The sequence below is a fragment of the Ovis canadensis genome, chromosome 16, assembly GCF_042477335.2.
Source record: "Ovis canadensis isolate MfBH-ARS-UI-01 breed Bighorn chromosome 16, ARS-UI_OviCan_v2, whole genome shotgun sequence".
In the NCBI taxonomy this organism is placed as follows: Eukaryota; Metazoa; Chordata; class Mammalia; order Artiodactyla; family Bovidae; genus Ovis; species Ovis canadensis.
The window spans coordinates 64534548-64551621 of NC_091260.1; the positions used below are offsets into that span (position 1 = coordinate 64534548).

Genomic DNA, 17074 nt, shown 5'->3' on the forward strand with positions numbered 1-17074 from the left:
GTGGCCTTGTAGAATGAATTTGGAAGTGTTCCTTCCTCTGCAATTTTTTGAAAGTTTTAGAAGGATAGGCATTAGCTCTCCTCTAAATGTTTGATAGAATTCTGCTGTGAAGCTATCTGGTCCTGGGCTTCTGTTTGTTGGGATACTGTTGATCACAGCTTCAATTTCAGTGCTGGCAACTGGGTTGTTCATAATTTCTATTTCTTCTTGACTCAGTTTTGGAAGATTGAACTTTTCTAAACATCTGTCCATTTTTTCCAGGTTATACATTTTATTGCCATATAGTTGTTCATAATAATCTGTTATAAACCTTTGTATTTCTGCATTGTCTGGTGTAATCTCTCCTTTTTCTATTCTAATTTTGTTGGTTTGATTCTTTTCTTTTTTTGTCTTGATGAATCTGTCTAAAGGTTTGTCAATTTTGTTTATCTTCTCAAAGAAACAGCTTCTAGTTTTATTAATCTTTACTATTGTTTTTTTTTTTTTTCATTTCTTTTTCATTTATTTCTGCTCAGATCTTTCTGATTTCTTTCCTTCTACTAATGGGGGGGGGGGTTGTTCTTCTTTTCCCAGTTGTTTTTGGTGTAAAGTTAGATTGTCTATTTGATGTTTTTCTTGTTTCTTGAGGTAGGATTATATTGCTATCAACTTCTCTATTAGAACTGCTTTTGCTTTGTCTCATAGGTTTTGAGTTGTCATGTTTTCATTATCATTAGTTTTTAGAATTTTTTTTTATTTCCCTTTTGATTTTTTCAGTAACCTGTTGGTTACTAAGAAATGCGTTGTTTAATCTCCATGTGTTTGTTTTTCTTACAGTTTTTTTTTATCCTTCTAACTGATATCTAGTCTCATATCATTGTATTCAGAGAAGATGCTTGATATGATTTCAATTTTCTTAAATTTACTGAGGTTTGACCCAAGATATGGTCTATCATGGAGAATGTTCCATGTGCACTTGAGAAGAATGTGTATTTTTCTGCATTTGGATGGAATGTCCTGAAGATATCAATTAGATCAATCTCATCTAGTATATCATTTAAGACTTGTGCTTCCTTATTAACTTTCAGCTTTGATGATCTGTCCACTGGTGTGTGTGGTGTGTTAGTCTCCTACTATTATTGTGTTACTGTTGATTTCACCTTTTATGCCTGTTAGTGTTTGTCTTATGTATTGAGGTGCTCCTATGTTGGGTGCATAGATATTTACAATTGTTATGTTGTCCTCTTGGATTGATCCCTTGATCATTATGTAGTGTCCTTCCTTATCTCTTGTAATATTATTTTTTATTTTAAGATCTATTTTGTCTGATATGAGGGCTGCTACTCCAGCTTTCTTTTGCTTCCCATTTGCATGGAATATATATTTCCATCCTCACACTTTCAATCTATATGTGTCTTTGGGTCTGAAGTGGGTTTCTTGTAGACAGGATATATATGGGTCTTGTTTTTTTATCCATTCAGCCAGTCTGTGTCTTTTGGTTGAAGCATTTAATCTGTTTACATTTAAAGTAATTATTGATATATATGTTTCTTTTGTTATTTTCTTAATTGTTTAGGGTTGATTTTGTAGATCTTTTTCCTTCTCTTTTATTTCTTGACTATGTAAGTCTCTTTAACATTTGTTGTAAAGCTGGTTTGGTGGTACTGAATTCTCTTAACCTTTGCTTGTCTGAAAAACTTTTTATTTCTCCATAAATTTTGAATGAGATCCTACAGTAATCTTGGCTGTAGATTTTCCTTTTCAGTACTTTAAATACATCCTACCATTCCTTTCTGGCCTGCAGAGTTTCTGCTGAAAGATCAGCTGTTAAGCATATGAGGTTTCCCTTGTATTTTGCTTATTGCTTCTCCTTAGCTGTTTTTAATATTTTGTCTTTGTGTTTAGTCTTTATGAGTTTGATTAGTATGTGCCTTGGCATGTTTCTCCTTGGGTTTATCCAGTATGGGACTCTTTGCACCTCTTGGACTTGATTGACTATTTCCTTTTCCATGTTGGGGAACTTTTCAACTATAATTTCTTCATAAATTTTCTCATGCCCTTGCTTTTCCTCTTCTTCTTCTGGGACCCCTATAATTCGGATGTTGGTGCATTTGATATTCTCTGAGGCTGTCCTTAGTTCTTTTCATTCTTTTTACTTTATTCTTGTCTTCAGAAGTTATTTCCAACATTTTATCTTCCAGCTAACTGGCTCTTTCTTCTGCTTCAGATATTCTGCTATTGATTCCCTCTAGAGTATTTTTAATTCAGTAACTGTGTTGTTGTCTCTGTATGTTTGTTCTTTAATTCTTCTAGGTCTTTGTTAACTGATTCTTGCCTTTCCTCCATTTTGTTTTAAAGGTTTTTAATCATCTTTACTATCATTATTCTGAATTCTTTTTCAGGTAATTGGCCTATTTCCTCTTCATTTATTTGGACTTCTGTGTTTCTAGTTTGTTCTTTCATTTGTGTAGTATTTCTCTGCCTTTTCATTATATATATATATGTTAACATATATATATATATATATATATATATATATATATATATGTTAACTTATTGTGTTTGAGGTCTCCTTTTCCCAGGCTTCAAGGTTGAATTATTTCTTCTTTTTGGTTTCTGCCCTCCTATGATTGGTCCAGTGATTTGTGGAAGCTTCATATAGGGTGAGATTTATGTTGAGTTTTTGTTTATTTGTTTGCTTTTCCTCTGATGGGCAAGGCTGAATGAGGTATTAATCCTGTCTGCTGATGATTGTGTTTGTATTTTTGTTTTGTTGTTTAGATGAGGTGTTCTGCACAGGGAACTATTGGTGGTTGGGTGACGCTGGGTCTTGTATTCAAATGTTTTCCTTTGTGGGCGATCTCACTATTTCATACTCCCTAGGGTTAGTTCTCTGCTATTCTAGGATCTTGGAGTCAGTGCTCCCACTCCAAAGGCTAAGGGCTTGATCTCTGTTTAGGAATGATGATTCCACAAGTGTTTTGTTGTGGCATTAAGTGGGATTAAAACAAATATCCAAAACCAGGAAGCCAAAGATGAACCCCATAAAAATGGCAGTTACAAAATCAGGCAAATAATAATTAAAATAATTGAATATGCACATATACATATACACCCATAAGCAAAGTCAAAACAGTGCAACAAAAAATAAAGTACAGTATATTGGCCTGGCCAACAAAGGAAATAAAAAATGATATTTACCAGTTAAGAACAAAACTAACTAAACCACAAATTGGAAAAAAAAAAAAAAAAGCAAGGTGCCAAATGGGGAATAAAGCAATGAAAACAAAACTAACAAACATGTTGAGAGGAAACAAAAGAAAGAAAAGAAAGAATAGATATGCAAAATTAAATAGAGGTAGATGAAAACTTATATACATTAAAGATTAACTGCAAGGGGAAAAGAGCAATAGGAAAGGCAAACAAAGGAATAAATGTAGAAAAATATAGTAAGTTTTAAAAACTTTAAAAGTAAAATTATAAAAAAGAGAAAAGAAAAAAATGGAAGAAGAAAAAAGGTGGGGGCGGGGGTGTGGGAAATGCCACAGAATGACAAAAGCCCAACATAGAAGCAGAGGTTTATAACAACAATAAATAGTGTGACTGAATATACTCATTTACATATATAACTATAAGCAAAATCAAAAGAGTCCAACAAAAATTAAGTACAAAAGATTGACCCAGTGAACAAAGGAAACCAAAAATTATATCTACCAGAACAAAACTAACTAAAGCACAAACTGAAAAACAAAACTAAAACAAGGAGCCAACTGGAGACTAAAGCAATGAAAATAAAACTAACAAATATGCTGAGAGGAAAGGAAAGAAAGAAAGAATAGATATGCAAAGTTAAATAGAGGTATATAAAGAATATTCAAATACGTTAAAGATTAATTGCAAGGAGAAAAGAACCATAGGAAAAGCAAAGAAATAAAAGTAGAAAAAAATAATAGGTTTAAAAAACTAAAAATTAAAATTAATAATAGAGAAAAGGGGGGGGGGGAACAAACAAGAAAGGAAAACTCCACAGAACTGCAAAAGCCCAACATAGAGGCAGAGATTTATGACAAACAACAATTTTTAAAAAAAAATGTGAGTGAGAAAAAAAAAGCTCAAAGCTTAATTAGATTTCATAGTGCCAATAAAATCGACAATTACAGCAAGCAGGGAGAAAAAAGGAAAAAAGAAAAAAAATTCTGAAAGATTCTACCAAACAAGTCAAAACATACAAATAATAAATGCTTTTCTTGAATCACTGCTATCAGAGTCCTTTCCCTCGCTGGGAGTCACAGTTCACCTCACCTCCCTAGGATGCCCTGCAACACTGTGCTCATCTCTGGACCTCCTGTGGGGGCAGCTCAGATTCTAATCTGGTCCTACTCTTATGTGTTCATGCCTCCCATGTCCGCAGCTATCAGAACTAGTGAATTTTCTTTTGTGGGAGCTCTCAGTGACCTTTCATATATTCCATAGACACAGTCTGCCTAGTTGATCATGTGGATTTAATCTGCAGCTTGTATAGCTGATGGGAAAGTTTTGGCTCTTCTTTAGCCTCACTGCCCCTGGGTTTCTATTGCAGTTTTATTTCCACCTCTACATGTGGGTCGTCCACTTGGGATTGCTCCTGAGACTGCCCTGGAGGACTTGGGTTTGCCCCTGTGAGGGCCCGGTGTGGAGGTGGTAGAGCTGCTTGGATCACAGGGGTTCTGCCAGCACCAGGTACTCAGGGGAGTTGGCAGCTAGGGCCGCGGTAAATATAGTGCTCTAGATGGCTATGGCAACCAGTATTAGCCAATACGCACCAGTATTCTTGCCTGGAGAACCCTGTCCCTGACAGAGAAGCCTGGCAGGCCACAGTCTACAGGGCTGCAAAGAGTCAGACATGACTGAAGTGACCCTGTGTACATAGATGCAAGACTTTTTATGCCTGTTGCAGCTCTGCCCCTGTGAGAGTTGAGCGTGAAGGTGACACAGCTGCTTGGCTTGCAGGGACCCTGGTGGCACCAAGTGTGCAGGGACATGGACTGCCTCCACCGCAGAAGTTATGGATGGCCCTATCAGAGTCTTTTTTCAAACCTCTTGTAGTTGGTGATCAGAAGGTCTCTTTGGCCAGTCTTCCTCCATGCTGCTGCTGCTAAGTCATTTCAGTCATGTCCAACTCTGCGCGTCCCCATAGACGGCAGCCCACTAGGTTCCTCTGTCCTTGGGATTCTCCAGGCAATAATGCTGGAGTGGGTTGCCATTTCCTTCTCCAATGCATGCACACATGCCAAGTCTCTTCAGTTGTATCTGACTCTGTGTGACCCCATGGACAGCAGCCCACCAGGCTCCTCTGTCCACGGAATTCTCTAGGCAAGAATACTGGAGTGAGTTGCCATTTCCTTCTCCTCTTCCTCCATAGCTCTGCACATTCAGGCACTTAGAGGCCGCCCTTGCCTAGGGTCCTTCTCTGTTGTTCCAAGCATCAGGCACATAGAGTGGTCGCCCTGGCTGGGGTCCTACTCTGTAGTTCAATGTGTCAGGTGTTTCATGGGCCAGCCTCTGTATTGTTCAGCTGCTGATGCTGGTGATTAGGGTGAGAGAGGCTATGGTGATGGCTCCACCCCCTAGGCATGACTCAGCAGTGTTGTCTTGCTTCCGTGGCTCCCTAGCTTTCCTCCACAGGCATTTCCAACCACAATCTCCTCCCTCATATGCCCTCAGTCTGTCTCTCTGCCCTCAACAGCAGCCCTCACCCTGGGATTACTCCAGAATCCCTAAACTCCAGCTCCAGCTACTGTGCCTTCCAAGGGGCCTGTGCCCCTGTCTGGGGTATGTATGGCTGTGGCAAGGACTGTCTGATTCTCATTCCATTTAGGCTGCCACAGATCAGCTGTTTCACTCTCAGCCTGAAATGTTTCTCCTCTGACTCAGACAATTGCCCATTTGCCAGGACTGGACCCCTGCTTCAGTTCCCCAACCCACTGAGGGAAGGTCCAGTCCTGCTAACACTCCTGTTTTTTCCCCTAGTTCCTTAGTCCTGCTAGTTTTGTGTGGTTCTATATATTTTTTTCCCACTGGTCAGGTACTCCTGTCCACTCTCAGATGGAGTTCTGTACATACTTGTGTCTGAAGGTGTTTTCCTTATGTCCACCTACTCCTCTGCCATCTTGTTCTCAGGATAAATTTATTAATAGCACCCATTTTTACTTTCAAAAGTGTTCCTATTAGATAACAAATTATACAGCCCCCTTAGTCAATCCTAAAGAAAATCAACCTTGAACATTCATTGGAAGGACTGATGCTGAAGCTGAAGCTCCAGTACTTTGGCTGCCTTACTCGAAGTGCTGACTTATTGGGAAAGACTGATTCTGGGAAAGACTGAAGACAGGAGAAGAAGATGACAGAGGACAAAATGGTTGAATGGCATCACCGACTTCATGGACATGAGTTTGGGTAAGCTCCAGTAGATGGTGAAGGACAGGGAAGCCAAGTGTGCTGCAGTCCATGGGGTCGAAAAGAGTCAGAAATGACTGAGTGACGCACAACAATAGTGTGTCCATCACTTAGAAAACCATCTAGGCCATGAGGGCCATACTCTATTAAATCACACACAGGAACGCAGAGATTTTGCCCCAGGCATGTCCTTAGCAGTTGATTGGCAGAGCATCAAGAATCAGCGCCATCCTAGATCCAAAGTAACACCATTCTCCCATGGCAAGCTTTGGTTTCTGACAGAGAATTTTGTTGCTCCTTAAATGACTTTTCCCCTGTTATTCTTCTGAATATGTGCCTCAGTTAGTGTCTCTACATGTGTTGAACATGCTTAATCACATTAACAGCCTTTATATAACTAATAAAAATTTATTCTACTTTTAAATAAACTTTCAGATAAAATAGATACATGGAAGAAAATTTAAATCTTATTTGAGAGACATTACTAGCTAAGACTTGGACAAACCTTTCTCAGACCAAAATGTCTTCATAGAAAAATGCCCTCTTATTGATGAGGAAATGCTGTATCACATATTTACGTAAGTAAATAGGAAAGTGAAAATATTAGTCACTCGGCTGTGTCTGACTCTGTGACCCCATGAAGTGTAGTCTGCCATACTCCTCTCTGCATGGAATTCTCCAGGCAAGAATACTGGAGTGGGGCCTTGCTGACCCAGGGATCAACCAGGTCTCCTGCATTGCAGGCGAATTCTTTGCCATTTGAGCCACCTGGCAATCCCAAATATGAATTCTTCCCAGAACTAAAAAAAAGTTTTTTCCACAGATTATTTCTAGTCTTCTTCATAGAAAATAGAGACTTACTAGAAAATATCTAATTAAAAATTTTCCAGCATCAATTATAGACAAACCAAAACTGCATCAGATATCTACCAACATTATGATGGGAGATAATATAGCTAAAAACACAATGGCTCCTCAAACTCTAGGAATTATTTGCAATTTTTTATAGAATTTGAGTAGATTAAGAAGTTGGGAGAGGAGATGACAGAATGGAGACAGTGCTTGTAAGAACTATCTCTTCATCATTCCTATGTGGACAGTATTTAGGAATTATTTCATTCATTCTCTCAGCACACCCAAAAGGGGAGGACTATTGTTTTCTGTATATTAAGGGTGAGAAAGTGGAGTCTTAGCAGAGTTCAGTCGATTTTCGCAAATAACAAATGTAGAGAACAAACATGGACACCGTGGGTGAAGGAGGGTAGTGGGATAAATTGGGAGATTGCCATTGACATATATACACTGATATGTATAAAATATAGATAACTGGTGAGAACCTATTGTATGGCAGAAAGGACTCTCTACTTGGTGCTCTGTGGTGACCTAAATGGGAAGGGAATCCAAAAAAGAGGGGATATAATGTACACATATGGTTTATTCACTTTTGCCGTACAGGAGATAGTGACACAAAATTGAGCTCCAATTAAAAAATAAAATCACAAGTAGTTCATAAAATCAGGGAGCTAAAGTCCAAAAATAGGTCTTCCTATGTGTGAAGCCAGAATAGTAGGCACTCTGGTACAGGGGCGGTAACCTATGTTATATAGTATAGTTTAAATTGCAAAGGAAGACTAAAAGCCCTCCTTGGCCAGAGGGGCTAACATATGCTGGTGTGCCCACATAGGCAGGAGAGCATTTGACAGTGTTTTACATGCCCCCTGGCACAGAAAGCATGTTAACAGGGAGTAGAGCAAGCTCCCAAATGAGACGAGACTGTTGCCGAAGAGCCCTGGGAAGGCAACTGGTGTCACGCATATTATTCATTCCATGATGTCACTTTCAAGGAGATAAAGACATGATGTTGAATGGGCTATAACTTAAGACATATGTTAATTCAGTCCCTGAAGAAGGACCTTGCAGTTACTCAATTATCGGGTAAGAACGTGTAAGGGAGCTTATGTTTCAGCGGAAATGAAGAGCTTTGGAGCAGTAAGACTTGTAAGGTGCCACTTCAAATATTTCTAGACAAATCAGAGGGCTACTTCAGATATTCTCCTTCATTTATCTGGGATGATTTTTTCTTTAAGAAAGCCTCAGAGTTCTTAAGTGAAAACCTGAAAAACATAACTTAAATAAGTAAAGATATTAGAGATTAAACAAATTCTTCAAGTGTCTATTTTAAAATACAAGTGCAAAATATTCATGCTACATAAATGTTAGATGTCAAATATGCAATGGCATATTCCTAAGAGGTTTTGAACTCTGCCTTTAATAGCCTCTTGGCTGGAACATAAGCTGTTAATCTGTTCCTATTTTTTACTTACTTTCATGAAAAAATAAAAGCAATTCCCATACTCTAATCAACTTTAAGACAAATTTAGCAGGTATAGTAAATGTTTATTTTAATTGAGGAATAAAGTTCATAAGGCTTAACAGGGAAAGTTATGTGGAAAACAACAAATGTATATACCATTTGTCAAAACATGCTTCAAATATAATTTATTGATTCTTAGGGGAAAACAAGTGTTACAAATCAAAACAAGATGAGTAAACTTTGTTATTTTCTTGTCTCATTAGAAAACAAAGGGGTGAAACAGACAAGCCAGAAACAATGCCTCAGTGTGTGTACAAAAAAGTCAAAATTAAATTTTAGGTCTGTGCCTCCACACAACTGATCTGTGGCTTCATGAAAAGAAGGGAGATTAGAAGGAGGCAGGGTGAGCTGTCATAGGTGAACAATTCCCAGGAAAATATTCACAGACACCGGCTGAAAGAAGAAGATAATCGCACATAGTTTTAAGTTGCCAGCTATGCTTATTGAAGTGAAACCAATGAATTCTAAAATAAAACAGCAACAAAACCCCTATTCCTTTATCACTGTGAGACTTTGTGGGAACAATATAGCAGAAAAATACTTTAAACAAATTATGGGAGATAAAAAAAAATCAAAGAAAGATAAAATTTAATAGATAGCATTGTGATTCTTTTTTTTTTTTCAATTTGTGCTTTGTGCAGAGCAAAGTGCTAAAGACTTTTTAACACATCACTTCCTTTAAAAAGTCTCCTGAGATTTTTAACCAAGGACATGTAAAACATATGAAGTTGTACCTACTTGTTTAAATAGCAATTAAAAGAAAATATTCAAAAAATATTTGAATACTACCAGTTCTTGTAGACAATAAGTGAAATCCATAATCCATAAGTAATATTTCTTTAAGGTTTTATTAGCTTCCCTGGTTGCTCAGTCTGTAAAGAATTTGCCTACAATGCAGGAGACCAGGGTTCAATCCCTGAGTCCTATCCCTGGGTTGGGAATTAGTTTCTTTCTCATAACACCCATGTGCTTAGCCCAATGTATCTCATTTCAAACTGCACTCTTCCTAGCCTCCGAAAAGCATTTTCCAGTTCTTGTTCTCTTCCACCATACTGTCTCAATTTTTTTCACCTAACTAGGCAACACAAATGCCAAATAAATGTTTTCCTGTGTGCATGCTAAGTTGCTTCAGTCGGTCCAACTCTTTGTGATCCCGTGGACTGTAGCCCACCAGGCTCCTCTGTCCATAGGATTCTCCAGGCAAGAATACTGGAGTGGGTTGCCATACCCTGCTCCAGGCGATCTTCCCCACCCAGGGATTGAAACTTTGTCGCCTGTGTCTCCTGCTTTGCAGGCAGATACTTTAACAACTGAGCCTTTAGGGAAGTCCAACTTGTTTCCTACTCAGGGATAAACTTAAGAATTGAGAGAGGAGAAATAACTGAAGTAACCCAAGCCACAATCATTTTTAGAGGGCAGTAAAATAGAAAGACTAGAAACTCTTTTACTTTAATAATTTATATCTTGTCACATGTGTGTTTTTATGACAAAAACAACATTTAGAGAAATAATGTCAGGTAGCTGGGTCACTGGTCTTGTAAGTGGAGGAGAGCAACCAAGGTTAAACCCCTTGCTTCTTTGAAATGAGCCATATTGATTTGGTCTGACAACTATCAAAAAGCTACGGTAAAATCAACTATGTCTTTCCAATTGTACTCTTTACACTATACTACACATACTGATATTTGGATAACTATTTACAGAATAAAAATATATTTTATTAAAAATGACAATGAAATTTTTGAAATTTAGAATTTAGATGAGTTTCTCTTAGAACTGACTGTCATAATAAATCAAAATGGTAATTACAGCTCTTACTTATTAAGTGCCTCCTATGTAAAAATCTCAGAGTTAGAGAATTCAAATAATACCTTAAGTGCGGCAGTAGAAGAGTCCATCACTAAGTTTATCTATATTCAGGAAAAGTCAGCCATGTCTGTGTAATAGTGGTTGGGCTTTAGTAGCCCCTACTTTTCCAAAATCAGGAGTCATTTAGGATTTATCACAATTATTTCAAGTAACTGTTATGAAAAAAAATTTAAAAAGAGTTTGTGAAAAGAAACTCTCAGATTCCTTCCTCACAGATTATGAGTAGGCCTTGAATAAGATATGAGAACCTGCATTTTTAACAGAAAACCCCCTTGAATCAGATTTTACTGTCCCAATGATCACACTTTCAGAAATATTGCCTTAGATTCAACAAGAATACTGATTGGTTGTTTGATCACCACTTACATATTACTTTTAAGACCAGTGAGCAGATAACATTCTCACAATATTTGTTGTTCTCATGGTTGAACTCTCACTAGAGAATTTTGGTTTCCAAATTGTCAGCTTTTTCAGAAACTCTCTGTAGAACACCAAGTACTGAGTACAGACTGTAATTTCCTCAATTGCTTGTAATATGCCACAGAAAGGAGTTTGCAATTGTCACAGTAATCCAAGACTAAATTAATTCCAGGTGTGTGCAGCTTGAAAGGGTGATAATTAGCAGACGAACTGACATAGTGAGTAGAAAATACATGTAATTGTTGTTTAGAACTGTTTAACTGCTTAGATGTATAATAGAACATGTAAATGGATCTTTCTATTAGAAAATTTAATATATGCATTTTACTGAATTTGTTCAATGAGGCAAAATTTTATGATTCTCTATTAGTTTCAGGATGTTTTTGACATGGGACATGCCATATGGATCTCACATTCAAACATATTTGTAATTATAAAGCATAATACAAAATGTTTTCCTTTTATTTTATTTGTAAAGATCTTTCTGGTGTGCAGTTCAGTTCAGTTCAGTTGTTCAGTCGTGTCTGACTCTTTGCAACCCCATGGACTGCAGCATGCCAGGCTTTCCTTTACATCACCGACTCCCAGAGTATACTCAAACACATGTCCATCAAGTCAGTGATGCCATCCAACCATATCATCCTGTCATCCCCTTTTCCTTCTGCCTTCAATTTTTCCCAGAATCAGGGTCTTTTCCAATGAGTCAGTTCTTTGCATCAGGTGGCCAAGTATTGGAGCTTCAGCTTCAGCATCAGTCCTTCCAATGAATATTCAGGACTGATTTCCTTTAGGATGGTCTGGTTGGATCTACTTGCAGTCCAAGGGACTCTCAAGAGTCTTCTCCAACACCACACTTCAAAAGAATCAGTTATCTGGCTCTCAGCTTTCTTTATAGTCCAACTCTCACATCCATACATAACTACTGGAAAAACTGTAGTTTTGACTACATGGAACTTTGTCAGCAAAGTAATATCTCAGCTTTTTAATATGCTGTGCAGGTTGGTCATAGCTTTTCTTCCAAGGAGCAAGCGTCTTTTTATTTCATGGCTGCAGTCACTATCTGCAGTGATTTTGAAGCCCCAAAACATAAAGTCTAGTATTGCACTTTTTCCATTGTTTCCCCATCTATTTGCTATGAAGTGATGGGACTGGATACCATGACCTTAGTTTTCTGAATGTTGAGTTTTAAGTCAACTTTTTCACTCTTCTCTTTCACTTTCAAGAGGTTCTTTAGTTCCTCTTCACTTTCTGCCATAAGGGTGGTGTCATCTGCATATCTGAGGTTATTGATATTTCTCCCAGCAGTTGTGATTCCAGCTTGTGCTTCATCCAGCCTGGCATTTCCCATGATATATTCTGCATATAAGTTAAATAAACAGGGTGACAATATACATTCTTGATGTACTCCTTTCCCAATTTGGAACCAGTCCATTGTCCCATGCCAGTTCTAACTGTTACTCCTTGACCTGCATACAGATTTCTCAGGATTCAGGTCAGGTGGTTTGGTATTCCCATCTCTTTCAGAATTTTCCACAGTTCGTTGTGAACCACACAGTCAAAGGCTTTGGAATAGTCAATAAAGCAGAAGTAGATGTTTCTGATGTGCACTGCTTTTGAAAGTCTTTACTTAATTTGTTACAATATTACTTCTGTTTTATTTATTTATTTAGGCCTCAAGGCATGCGGTGTCTTAGCTCCCCAGCCAGGGATTGAACTCACATCCCCTACATTGGAAGGTAAAGTTTTAACTACTGAACCACCAGGAAAGTCCCCATACAAAACGTTAAAGTGATTATGTAAACCTAGGTTACAAATGTGGTACAGAAATGAGTGAAGGTGAAAGTGTCCGTTGCACTGGACTCTTTCAGCCAGGCTCCTCTGTCTGTGGAATTCTCCAGGAAAGAATACTGGAGTGGATTGCCATTCTCTTCTCCAGGGGATCTTCCCCCACCCATCCAGGGATCAAACCCAGGTCTTCTGCATTACAGGCAGATTCTTTACCATCTGAGCCACAAGAGAAGCCCTCCCATTATGGTGATCAAGGCTCCAGAGAGTTGGAAAGTTAAGTCAGGAAAGAGAGATTGGACAAAACCCTCAGAAATTTTATCTAGTAGGTAATAACGGACATTGATTTTTGATTATAGGAACTGAGCATTTAAAGCAACTTGTAAGGACAAGAAATGAGTGGAGATACTGTTAAAAAAAAAGGAAGAAAGAAAGAAGGAAAAGATGTACTGCAAATTATGTATGCAGACATCAGCATGAGACCTTTGGTGAAATTCTAAGATATTCAGAGCAACTGTGTGTGTGTGTGTGCTCAGTCACTCAGCTGTGTCTGACTCTTTGTGACCCTGAGGACTGTAGCTGCCAGGCTCGTCTGTCCATGGAATTCTCCAGGCAAGAACACTGGATTAGGGCTACCATTTCCTCCTCCAGAGGATCTTCTCAGGCCAGGGATCAAACCCTCATCTCTTGTGTCTCATACATTGGCAGGCAGATTCTTCACCAGTGAGCCGCCTGCAAAGCCCTCAGAGAATCTAAAGAAGCACAAATAAAGAATTTGGAAAGAAAAATAAATTATGTGAAAGTCCAAATGAACCATTATCCAATGAGGACTATTCATTGTCTGATAAGGCATTAGGTTTGTATTCTGTAGAAAACAGGAAAAACAATTTTTTTTTTTCCTGGAGGGCTTAAAGCCAAGGAAGGAATTTATCACATTTTCATTCTGATAGACCTTTCTGATGGCAATATAGAAGCATAATACTTTGAAAATGCACTGAGCTTGAAGAAGTTAATCTATAGGGAGATTGGTTCAGACATCACATTGGGGCTTGGAACTAAAGCAGTAGCAGTTAGCATAGAGAGAGAGGAAGAAAAAAAAAAAAAAAACCTCTCAAGATGTATTTGAAAAGTAAATGCAGTTGAGCTTGGGCAAGGAATAAGGGGAAGAACTCAGAATTACTGCTTAATATGATTTGGTGTGTAGCAGTGCAGTATCATAAAGCTCAATCAAATGAAGGAATTTCAAAAGAAATCATTTTTAAGAGTGTTTGAATTCTGGACACCAAACTTGTGTTGATAGTACATATGAACCACTAATTCCCAGCATATGTATATATCAACTAAAGCATATATCTGTATCAATACCAGCCAGGGATCTCTAATTCATAAATTTCCTAAACCAACCTGAGAATTTCTTGACAATGATTGAATCCATACTCTGTAATGAGAATTATATGCAAATTACTCAAGAGTTAACTCAAACATAAATATAAGCAAGAAACTATAAATTGTATACTTCGTAATATAACTCATAAATAATAGAAAAATATTATAGTTTCTGTTTGGAATATTAATATATTTGTCTTTTTTCTGCATACACAGATGTTCATCCTCGCATAGAGTACCAGTGTCATAGTTCTATGCTGGGCTGGCATTCCCTTTTTTCATGCTCCCTTACTATTATTTGCAGAATGTCCTTATTAATTCTGCCTAAAAGTAATTCTAAAACTTTAATCAGTACTTTTTTTAAAATTTTACTTTATTTTACTTTACAATACTGTATTGGTTTTGCTATACATCAACATGAATCCACCACGGGTGTACATGAGTTCCCAGTCCTGAACCCTCCTCCTACCTCTCTCCCCATACCATCTCTCTGGGTCATCTCAGTGCACCAGCCCCAAGCATCCTGTATCCTGCATCGAACATAGACTGGCGATTCATTTCTTACATGGTATTATACATGTTTCAATGCCATTCTCCCAAATCATCCCACCCTCTCCCTCTCCCACAGAGTCCAAAACTCTGTTCTATACATCTGTGTCTCTTTTGCTGTCTCGCATACAGGGTTATCATTATCATCTTTCTAAATTCCATATATATGTGTTAGTATACTGTATTGGTGTTTTTCTTTCTGGCTTACTTCACTCTGTATAATCGGCTCCAGTTTCATCCACCTCATTAGAACTGATTCAAATGTATTCTTTTTAATGGCTGAGTAATACTCCATTGTGTATAAGTACCACAGCTTTCTTATCCATTCATCTGCTGATGGACATCTAGGTTGCTTCCATGTCCTGGCTATTATAAACAATGCTATGATGAACATTGGGGTACACGTGTCTCATTCAGTTCTGGTTTCCTTGGTGTGTATGCCCAGCAGGGGGATTGCTGGGTCATAAGGCAGTTCTATTTCCAGTTTTTTAAGGAATCTCCACACTGTTCTCCATAGTGGCTGTACTAGCTTGCATTCCCACCAACAGTGTAAGAGGGTTCCCTTTTCTCCACACCCTCTCCAGCATTTATTTCCTGTAGATTTTGGATCACAGCCATTCTGACTGGTGTGAAATGGTACCTCATTGAGGTCTTGATTTGCATTTCTCTGATAATGAATGATGTTGAGCATCTTTTCATGTGTTTGTTAGCCATCTGTATGTCTTCTTTGGAGAAATGTCTATTTAGTTCTTTGGCCCATTTTTTGATCTTCCAAACTCATTCTATGAGGCCACCATCACCCTAATACCAAAACCTGATAAAGATGCCACAAAAAAAGAAATCTACAGGCCAATATCACTGATGAACATAGATGCAAAAATCCTTAATCAGTACTTTCTATAAAGGCTTTTATTTGTTTGTTTCCTATGCTATGCAAAATTTGGAATAGCTTTTGGCTATGTTAGCCTGAAGGCTTGTGTATAATAATATATGCTCTCGCTCTCTCCTTTCTGCGCATACCTTTCTCCCTCTTTTCTCTCTCTCTCTCTCCTTCCCTCCCTCTCTTCAGTTCTTTTATATTTTCATATCTTATGCAGTTAATTTTGCTTTGTTTTGTTTTGTTTTCAGCTTGTGTTGTCCTCTGTGATCAATATCTCTCTCTCTTTTAGCAGGAAAAATCAACCATGACTAGATTTTAGACTAAAAACATATTCCCTATTATAATCAGCACCATTATAATCTTCATATGCATTTGCGTATGAACCAGCTTTTTGTGTTAAATACCCAAAATATAACTCAAAACCCCAAACAAACAAAAATGAATTAATTATGCCCAAATCATGAACTACTAGGAATGTACTAGAACAATTCAAACATCATTAGTACTCTTGATTTCTTTTTGAGTTTTTCAACTTCTGCTTTTTCTGTTGGTTTTTTTTTTTTAAATATATATATATATATATGACTTTATTCTTGGATCAAGTGTCTCTACAAGCTGAAAACAATAGCCACAATTAATTAGCTTCTCACATATTCATATTTACAGCCTTATGATGCGAGAGAAAAAGAGACTCTTTCTTGCCAAATCTGAATTATCTCCCAAGCTCAATGCATGGCCAATGTGCGTCCAGGGAGAACTGCTGCACAATGATTTATCCAGCCTGTGTCCCATGATTACCCCTGAAAACAAGGGTGTTTTCATTGGTAACCTTCACAGAGTGGTATTTATATAGAGAGGCAAATACAATTTTTGTCAGAGGAAGGAGATGATATGAATGAAACCAAAACCAAAATATCCATTATGCCCTATGACATTCTTTACTACACTAGTCATAGCTCTGAGGCATTCAGTGTGACCATTTCATACACATTATCCTGTCTGCCTTCCATAAAAAGAGAAGATCCTAGAAAGGTATTGAGTTGTTAAAATATGAAAAAAATAGTGAGAATAATTTTAGGTATGTTGTATTTGACATGATGGCCAGGTGGAAGTTCAATGTGTTATGTGGTCTTTGAAGTGTGGTTAGACTTCGTGTTGTTGTTTAGTCTTTAAGTCATGTCTGACTCTTTTGCAGCCCCATGGACTGTAGCTCACCAGGCTCCTCTGTCCATGTGATTTTCCAGGCAAGAATATTGGAGTGGATTCCATTTCCTTCTCAAGGGGAACTTCTCAACCCAGAGATAGAACATGGGTTCTTTTGTATTCGTGGCTCTTTACCACTGAGCCACCAGAGCAGTCCTGTGATTTGACTTAGAGAAATAAATCTGGCTTCCCTG

The 17074-nt window shown here is 37.8% G+C and overlaps 1 protein-coding gene across 3 annotated transcripts in view; it reads left to right on the forward strand.

Moving 5' to 3' along the window:
- CDH12 (cadherin 12) overlaps positions 1-17074 on the forward strand; it is a 1193930-nt gene that overhangs the window by 885963 nt on the left and 290893 nt on the right. The gene's annotated exons all lie outside the window — the stretch shown is intronic.